The 9,886-nt window shown below is 36.3% G+C and overlaps 1 long non-coding RNA gene across 1 annotated transcript in view; it reads left to right on the plus strand.

Annotated features, from left to right (window-relative positions):
* Nucleotides 1-8,966: 8,966 nt before the first annotated feature.
* Nucleotides 8,967-9,886, plus strand: part of LOC113470927 — a 1,794-nt gene continuing 874 nt past the window's right edge. The window contains exon 1 of the long non-coding RNA XR_003393814.1: nucleotides 8,967-9,308. This is a non-coding gene — a long non-coding RNA (uncharacterized LOC113470927). The remainder of the gene's footprint in view (nucleotides 9,309-9,886) is intronic.

A 9,886-nucleotide genomic window follows, 5' to 3' on the forward strand; every position in this document is an offset into this window, starting at 1 on the left:
ATATTTGCAATCGAAATTATAAGAGTGCAAATTTTTGTCGATGGTGTGTATCGAACTCGGAACCTTCTGCATGTCAAGCAAGCGCGTTACCACTGGGCTAACTGTGTCCTCAATCTTAATACATACAGGCAAATATTTGACCCTGTCGGAGATCAAACTCGGGTCACCTGAATGCAAGGCGAGTGCTATGACCAGTGGGTATGAGCCCCCCTGTAGAGAGTATCTACATATAGAGTGTCACGAACATCTAACTCCAACGTGATCCAATCCAAAGTTTATTGGAAATAAAATGTGGAGCAACCCCCTGTAGATTAAAACCGATGCATTATTCAGGACTTGAATAAAGAAGAAAATTCAGTTTCCATTACGCCGAGGTATTTTTTCATTAAGTTTCCTCAAGCTATAAGGAGAGTATAATAAAATCTATACCTGCTGTGGGATGGGGATGCAATGCGTTTGACCGGACTTCACCGAGTTCACTCCCGACGACACGGAGTTAACTCGGGTAGATGAATTCGTTACCTCCCCGTTTGACCAAGGGGGCAAGGATCTCATTTCCAAGGACGTTCTCACCAACCTTGACCAAGGGGGTACGGTTGGTCCAGTGGTAACGCGCTTGCTTGCCATGCAGAAAGTCCCGGGTTCGAATCCCACCATCGACAAAAATTTGTACTCGTTTTGAGTGATTTGCTGGCTTGAGCTAGCCTGGTTTTTTATTGCATATTGCATAACTAGAATAACTATCAGGCGTTCATACAAATTGTCCCTAGTAAGGCTTGCTTGAAGGGTAAAAAGTAAAAAAGTAACTCCATTGACAGGAGAAGAATCTTAGAATAGGAAGAATATAATGGGATGAGAATAATAAGAAGAAATAGACAATAGAAAGAATAAATAGATGAGAGGAAACAAGCTGGGCCCGTCCCTCCGGGAATTTTTTAGTCCGTAGTTTATTCGATCGTGATTAAAGAAAATCAGCTACCTAATTTGTTTAATATTCAGTTTATTACTAGGTATTATTGATTTGATTTTACTTTCATCTTTCATGTAATGATTTAAAATCAAGACTAGAGCCCGTTCTCCCTTTATTCCTTTTAATGTTAATCGTGATTAAAGAAAATCAGCTACCTAATTTGTTTAATATTCAGTTTATTACTATTATTGATTTGATTTTACTTTCATCTTTCATGTAATGATTCAAAATCAAGACTAGAGCCCGTTTTAATGTTTCCTAATAACTACCAATAATGTTTAAGTCACCCATTTATTGGCCTTGCTCGGCGTCTACCAATAATGTTTAAGTCACCCATCCATTTATTGGCCTTGCTCGGCGTAGCTTAACAGGCGTAGCTTAACATAGATAACGCTAAAACCGGTCTTAAATTATCGACTGAAGTGCTCATTTGTGTGAGAAAATGTAAAAAAATCCCCCAAAAAGCAGTTTTTTTTATTATTTTCTGGACAATATTTGCACCGTGTTCCTCGTATAAAGACCTTTAACTTGATAATACTTATATAGGTCGACCAGGTTTGGATAAGTCCTTCTATGGGGACAGACTGAGAGAGTGACAGACAGACACCGAAGCGAATACAATAGCCCGTCCACTATACCTTTTTTTTATTACTATGGTAATAATAAAGGAAGGATGGACTAAAAAGCAGAACTGTTGCCACTTGAAAATCTGAGTGTGCATTTGTGCAAAAGAGAAGGAGGAGGAGGAGGAAGGGAAATAAAAAATACATTGTGTAATCATGCGTAAAGAAAGCAAGAAAAAAAAAGTTCAATGCTAGTAAAGTAGGTATAAACATAGCATACAATATATTGTATAAATATAGGTATAGGAAAATAGGAATAATACCTGTTAGCAAAAAAATACTTAAACACGTAGCTTTGACGTATGAGTATGTATTGTACTTAATGTAGCTTAAGTCCTACTAATAGCGAAATGTATACCCAGGTAGCATTGTGAATATTCATATGTTAGAGAGAGAGAGAGAGAGAGAGAGAGAGAGAGAGAGAGAGAGAGAGAGAGAGAGGGGGGGAGGGAGAGAGAGAGAGAGAGAGAGAGAGGATTAATAGAGGTTTGACAGAGGGAACTGTAACTGCTACGGTCTTACAGTCCCGAAACCAAAGAGAGAAGGACGACAGGATTAGGAGAAAGCCCAACCGTTCCGAGAACGAACCTTATCTCTTTGGAATGAAGCCGCGACGAGTGCTTACTATAGGCAGATCCATCACTCTCCAGGCTAAATTATAGACTATGTATATAAAGAGGAGAGAGTGGCTATTATGATTTAGTGTTTGGCTCAAAGGATCTTTCAGGTGTCTGAGTATGAGTGGCAAGCATAAGAAGCACGCAGGTCTACCTACATAACACATAGTTTATGTAGCCATCATTCATCTGTTAGGATACTTACATAGCACGTACTATGATAATATTGCCATTAACGTGTCAGGTCAAGGGGGAAAAAAATCCACTTTCCATTTTTGTAGGAGAAAGTGGAGGAAAAAAAGGAAAAAAAAAGAAGAAGAAGAAGGAAGAGAGTGAAAATATTGTTCACAACATGTTGCTGTTGTTGATTCTTTATTTCATAAAATTGTTTCCTCTTTTTTTTCTGTATTATTATGTTCTACACAATACATAACTGTTATGTTTTACACAATACAAAAACTGGTAATGTTTCGGAACATGATTGCAATACGAGTATGTGCTTGTCTGCTATAGACAACATCACTGATTCACTGTCAAACATGGTAGAAAAAAAGTTCAGTCAATTGTGACACTCCTGAAGAAAAAGGGTCCCTACTTTGCTCCCCAAAGACTTGAAGCGTGCACAGAATTTAATGACAGAATTTTGTCTTCATACTGGGAAAAGTAGAATTGAAATGTTTTATTCAAGAGGGGCCTAAATTCGAAATTTGACTTTTGAGTAGTTTTTGATTTCCGCTGAAATGTAGGTAGACCTATTGGGAGAATTTTACAAAAATTCAAGCGTCTTGATTAATAATGGAGATATCAACATGAATTTTCATGGAACTCATTTTCACCAACATTCCGCTTAAGAAAAGCCGTTTTAGAACGAATTTTGCAATTAAAACTGCTCAAATTTCAACTCGTAAACTATTCTCCACAGAGAAGAGATCCAAAAAATCTGCGGAATGTTTGGATTAATAACCCCCCCCCACCTATTACACTTTACTTATAAGTAGGTAGGTATGTAACTCCTACCTTTTTCTTACAGCATTATACCACCACACATTCTCTCTAGCCTACACAAAGTTGCTTTTTGTCTCGAAAGCAGACATTGACTTGCGGGATTCTATTTGGTTTCTAATAAAACCATCTCTAGCTTTATAAGAAAAAAACTATCGAAAACTATCGATAGTCAAGCCTCAACTATCGATAGCGTTCGATAGTCAAAACTATCGATAGTTATCGATAGTGCTATCGATAGTTCTCCTCCTCTAGTCAATTGTGACACTCCTGAAGAAAAAGGGTTCCTACTTTGCTCCCCAAAGACTTGAAGCGTGCACAGAATTTAATGACAGAATTTTCTTCGTCTTCATACTGGGAAAAGTAGAATTGAAATGTTTTATTCAAGAGGGGCCTAAATACGAAATTTGACTTTTGAGTAGTTTTTGATTTCCGCTGAAACGTAGGTAGACCTATTGGGAGAATTTTACAAAAATTCAAGCGTCTTGATTAATAATGGAGATATCAACATGAATTTTTATGGAACTCATTTTCACCAACATTCCGCTTAATAGAATAGAATAGAATAGAATAGAATAGAATAGAATAGAATAGAATAATTAATTGTATTTATCAATAAGATTTTACAATTGGTTGGCATTTACAAAAGAATACTTATACTCTCTCTCTCTCTTTTCTCTTTTTTGTGTTATTTTAGCTCACAGTTTATTTTCATTTTATTCTGAAGACGCGATGATAAAAAAAAAAAAGGAGATAAGACCCAGAGGCACGTTCTTATAGCGTGCTGGGTAAAATAATGAAAAGAAAATTATCATTTTTTAGGTATATGAAGAAAAATAAAAATATTTTCGAGAAAAATAATAATAATTTCGATTAAAAAAAAAAGTAAGAGGGACCAGTGAGTGAGTGAAAGAGAGAGAGAAAAAGAGCGAGAGAGAGAGTAGGAAGGAGACCTCTATTCCCCCCTCCTTCTTCTTCTCCTCCTCTCCTCCTCGCTACATTTCCACATGATTTCTGTTGGAAAAATAATGATTGTTCTATTCTACAACTCCAATAGAGCGATTGAAAAATGAAAAACGACGCTTTTATTAGAATTGAGTTCTAAGATGAATAGGAAGTAGGAAGGGAAGAGATGAAGAAATATTATTGCATGCCTCTTTTGTTCAAAACATTTTCAATTATTTATTCGTTGTTTTTTTTTCCGTTATCTCAGCTAATGAATCAGGCTGCAGTGTTAGATTGGTATTGCATGGTTTGTCTACCCATTGCAGTGATAGGTCTACAGTCTCTGCACTACAAAATTCGTAGGCGCCTTAAATGTAATTCAAGAAGTCAAGATGAATTGAATAGGAAGGGAAGAGATGAAGAAATATTATTGCATGCGTCTTTTGTTCAAAACATTTTCAATTATTTATTCGTTGTTTTGCATGGTTTGTCTACCCATTGCAGTGATAGGTCTACAGTCTCTGCACTACAAAATTCGTAGGCGCCTTAAATGTAATTCAAGAAGTAATCCTTGTTTACAAATTACTTAAAATTCAAGGATTATGAAAGGGACTCTTAGTTATTCAGGAGGGAGCTTCTTCTTCTTCTTCTTCTTCTTCTTCTTCTTCTTCTTCTTCTTCTTCTTCTTCTTCTTCTTTTTTAAGCTTTGCATGTAGTGATATCAACAGCTCTGATCTCTGATGTGATCTGTAGAATAGACTTTAGAAACAAAAAACAATGTAATTCAAGAAGTAATCCTTGTTTACAAATTACTTAAAATTCAAGGATTATGAAAGGGACTCTTAGTTATTCAGGAGGGAGCTTCTTCTTCTTCTTTTTTTTTAAGCTTTGCATGTAGTGATATCAACAGCTCTGATCTCTGATGTGATCTGTAGAATAGACTTTAGAAACAAAAAACATGCATTTTAGGTCAGAGTCGATGGTTCGTCGTTTAGAATACAAAGAATTTCCATTGATACTCAATCATCAGGCAATGGCTCTTTCGTAATCCTTGTTAATTCTATTCTTTTTCTCTTTATCCTCTCTCCCTATTTCTCTCATCCTTCGGAGGAGGAGGAGGAGAAGAAGAAGGAGGAGGAGGAGGAGAGTGAAAATTGAAATCGGAGAAGAGCTTTTTTATGTTTTCTTTTTCCAGCAAATATTAAAAGAGAGAGAGACAGAGAGAGAGAGAGCGAGAGAGAGAGAGAGAGAGAGAGAGAGAGAGAGAGAGAGAGAGAGAGAGAATAGAAGTTTGAGATGGAATGATTGGAAAAAACTTGAATTTGCATTTTTTTATATTATTTATTTATTTTTGATTAGTCTTTTTTAATAAGAAGTTAAGGATTAAATTTATACAAGCTGCTACAGTATTATTAGGGGATTTTTTCAAGGTTTGATAGACGGGAACTGTAACTGCTAAGGTCCACTATATCGTCCCGAATGCGAGTGGAGAAGGAAAGACAGGGTAGCGGAGAAAGCCCAGCCGTTCCGAGAACGAACCTTATCTGTTTAAGATAAAATCGCGCCCGGCGGGCGAATCGAACCTGTGAAGGCTGACGCTTTACCTTCCTTGTTTTAAAAGTTGTAATGATTTGACAACCTGGTAGTCAGTGTGGTACAAATATCAGAATAATTGAGATATTTATGGCCGGAGGCCAAACTCCATTTGTTTAACTTTTGGATTGAGCAATCCTTTCATGACGCTTACACTGTAAGGCAAATACGTATGTACAATTGTACATATTTTGATTTTTTTTTTTAATTTTAATTTATGAAGTTTCATTTTTTTTTTTTTTTTTTTTTTTTTTTTTTGATCGACAAAACTTTCAGAACATACATTTTTTTTATATTATTATTATTTTTTTTTTTATAAATAATGGTATACTACCCATTCCGTGTAAGCAGAGCTTGTGCCAATGAATTGAACAAATTAGATGTAATTAGATGTGACTAAATTATAATTTACCTAGGTATGCACATAGCTTTGATACGCTGTGAAATTAGTTTTATCAAACTTTCTTGACTTGGCGGGGCGGAGCGCTACCGCGCTCCTTAATCTACCTTGGTGCATAAATACCTACCTAACTTTTTTCAATTCAAAATATTTCTAGAATGAGTTCAAACTTGTGTCTCTTCCTTTTTTATTTATCTTGCACCATGTCATTGTCTAAAAAAAAAAACTTCATTAACATGCTGAGCGTTTCTCAGCTTTAAAATTTGAAAAACACTGAAAGTTAATTAACATTCATCGTGTCCTGCATATTCTGAATTCCTATCTTCCAAACAAAGAATGTTAATTAATAATTAACTTTAATAAACAAGAATAATAATAATAATTATTATTATTATTATCTTGTTTGTTAGGAATCGGTCCTCATAGACAGCCGCTTAATCGGTACTCGTAGGAGACCTGCCTAATAGGCTGTTGCGATGGTTGATTCTGATTGGTCTAGATATAAGTTGTTTTCTTGTTTCTGATTGGCTAATCTGTTAGTACAAAAATTTGTAAAATAAATGGAGAAGAAAATGTGCTTTTCCGATTGTTCTTTTTAGTTTTCCCAAAGAATCATGAGAGTTTTCCATTTCACAAGTAGTTCAAGTAGATTATTCACAGTGAAATGGCGAATTACAGTATAAACACTTCAGCAATTCCCAACATTGTTGTTTTTTTCCAACAGGTTTGATAGAGGAAACTGTATCAGAGTACCCAAGTATTATCGTCCCGAAAGCGAAGAGAGAAGGAAAAGACAGCCGTTCCGAGAACGCACCTTGTTCAGGATATAATCCACCCCTGGTGGGTTCGAACCCGCGACCTAGCGCTTACAAGGTAGGACAGGATAGGAGAAAGACAGCCGTTCCGAGAACGCACCTTGTTCAGGATATAATCCACCCCTGGTGGGTTCGAACCCGCGACCTAGCGCTTACAAGGTAGATGCGCTATCCTCCAAGGTAACTAGGCTTGCAAAATTTCGTTTTGAATCTGTTTTACAACACTTGCTTTTGGAGATTATCTGTATGTAGTATGTACCATTGTACCTACCTATCAGGCGGTGTTTCTAGTTTCGACCTTGTCTATCAAGAGTGTCTTGACCTTTATTTTTACAACATATTTTATAAATAGAGGTTGTTTATGGTCATTCCAAATTGGAAGTTTATGGCTGAGGCCATCACAATCTGAGGGGTTTTTGACGCGTTTTAACTCTGGAAGAGGTACCACAATATCAGGAAGTTTTAATAATAAGACAACAATAAATACATGCAGGTATAAAGTGTAAAATGTGGCAAAGACTTTAGAGAGTACAGAATACTTGGAAAATATAGGTTGGTACAAACGTATAATTTTATTCTTTAATACAAAAAAGTAATACCTATAGGTACCTGCCTAAGCCTTAGTTCCGCCCTGGCCCCAAGCTATCTGTTGACATATCAATTAGAATTAGCTTTGTGTTTGTGTCATAGCCTTTGTGTTTATTAAATGAAACCTGTCAGCACTGTAGAGAGTTATCCTAGGATCTCTTTGATAAATAATAATTAACTCCAGACTCGGATTTGAGAGGGAGAAATTCCACAGAAAGCCAGAAGGATAAAAAATTCACGAGATGATGAGGAGATGGTGTATTGATTTGGACATGATTGAGAGAGAGAGAGAGAGAGAGAGAGAGAGAGAGAGAGAGAGAGAGAGAGAGAGAGAGAGAGAGAGAGAGAGTGTATTCATAATTATCCCCTCTTTTTACTTTATATTTTCTGCTTTCAATCTGACATTTTCTCATTGAATACAAGCCCGTACCGATTTTTACGTGGTTTTAGATAAGGAAAGTGAAAAATTGCGAAAAAAAATAAATAAATAAAAAAAAATAATAATAATAGAGAATCTGATTTTTATATTTATATGTACCTATATATTATAAGTATAATAGGGTGTTAGCCTGAGTGGGGTCGGGAAAAACCAGCAGCACACGATTGCCCAAATGGTCACCCATCCACATACCAACCACGTGCAATAGTGCTTAACTTCACAGATATCCATACAACGATGGTAAAACATTTTTTTTAAAAAAGCGAATCATCATGGTGTGCCAAAGTCAAGAAGCCTTCTGATTGGTTATGATGACATCACCTACCAATGACTGAATAAAAATGAACAATGGAGCAGTTGCAAATGGGTAAAAATTATAAATAGGTAAAGGGGTGATTCCTATGTAAAAAGTTGGGAAAAATTCAAATCCGAGGTCAAACCTCCGAAAAAATAACTGTAAAAGGTCGAAAATTCAATTTTTTTTTCGTTCTAATGAAAGAGTTCAATGATGTGTGACGTCAGACTTTACGCAGTTGTTTTTTTCGTCCGCTAGGTAGCGCCAGTATGCAAGCACGCTTGCGGAGGAGCAGAAAGAAATGCGCAGAAACGTATAAACGCACAAACACATTAATGTGTTGCCTGCGAGGGAGCTTTGCGAGGGACATTTGATGTGACGTCATCGTGTACGGAAGCGTATGCCGTGACGTCAAAGTTCACGATTTACCAGTATTTTTTAAATCGATTTATCTTGGGATCTAGAAGTCGTAGGAGAAAAAGAAAAATTCCGTTGCTCCTCATTTTTCCTGCTCTATGACTTTGAAACATCACCCAATTAAGCGCAACTGATCTATTTTTCGTTTGAGACGCATAGGGTTAAAAAAAAGACGAAGCCCTGAATCGTAATGTAAAATACGAGTAATAATAATAAAAAAAAAAAAACGCCCAGATTCTCTATTAATGACGATATTACCTACACCTACCCTATACCTACATTGTTATCATTGTGATGAGTAATAGTTAGTTATACCTACTTGTACGAGTGTGATGATAATGTAGTGGCAATCGGTCAAGTGATCTCTTATATTAGCTTATCTGTTAAGTATATTCACAAGTAGAGCAGCTAGGATGATTATCCAAATTCAATATTTATCATTTTAACGGGAGACTGAAAAGTTATAATATCCGAGTAAACAGCTATTTGTAGTTTCTCAAACGTGAAAAGTATAGAACTGATGGAAGAATTTACATTTCACTGAACTCATCTCAAGCTGTTGTTACAAGAATCACAATACCTAATCACTCTTTCAAATCTTGCGGTAAGTGTTTTCCTGAGTTATAATAAAATTATGATATACCTAAGTAAACAAATAAAAATTTCGCCAGCTAACCGGTTAATGGTTACTCGAAGTTTAACCGATGATCCCAAATGTTTGTCATATTTTGCTATATTTTTTGTCACAAAAGTTTTAAGCTGATCAACACTCCAACAATACTTTTGCAGCTGTTATCAGTACCAGCAGTTCAACACGGAAAGGTAGTTTTAGGAGATTTATTTATTACTTTCCTTATCCTATAGGAAGGAAAGTATTGTAATCGGGTCAAATTTTTGATAGTCAGTTTTTAGTGCCAAAACGCGTTTTGAGGTCCAAGGTTTCAGACATTGGTCCGTGTGTGTGTCTGTCTGTAAACAAAATATCTCAAGAACGGTAAGAGCTAGAGACGTGTTGCATCCTTGTCACGAACGTGACGTGTTGCATCCTTGTCACGTTCGTGAAACTTTTGATTAAGATCGGTGCAGCGGTTGGCGGCATTTCGGTCGCTTTTTGGCGGTTTTCGGCTCTACTGACTAAACGGTAAGAGATATCGAAAAAGTTAGTATAGAACACCCCCCCCC

The sequence above is a fragment of the Diaphorina citri genome, unplaced genomic scaffold (genome assembly GCF_000475195.1).
Source record: "Diaphorina citri unplaced genomic scaffold, Diaci psyllid genome assembly version 1.1 scaffold1939, whole genome shotgun sequence".
NCBI lineage: Eukaryota > Metazoa > Arthropoda > Insecta > Hemiptera > Psyllidae > Diaphorina > Diaphorina citri.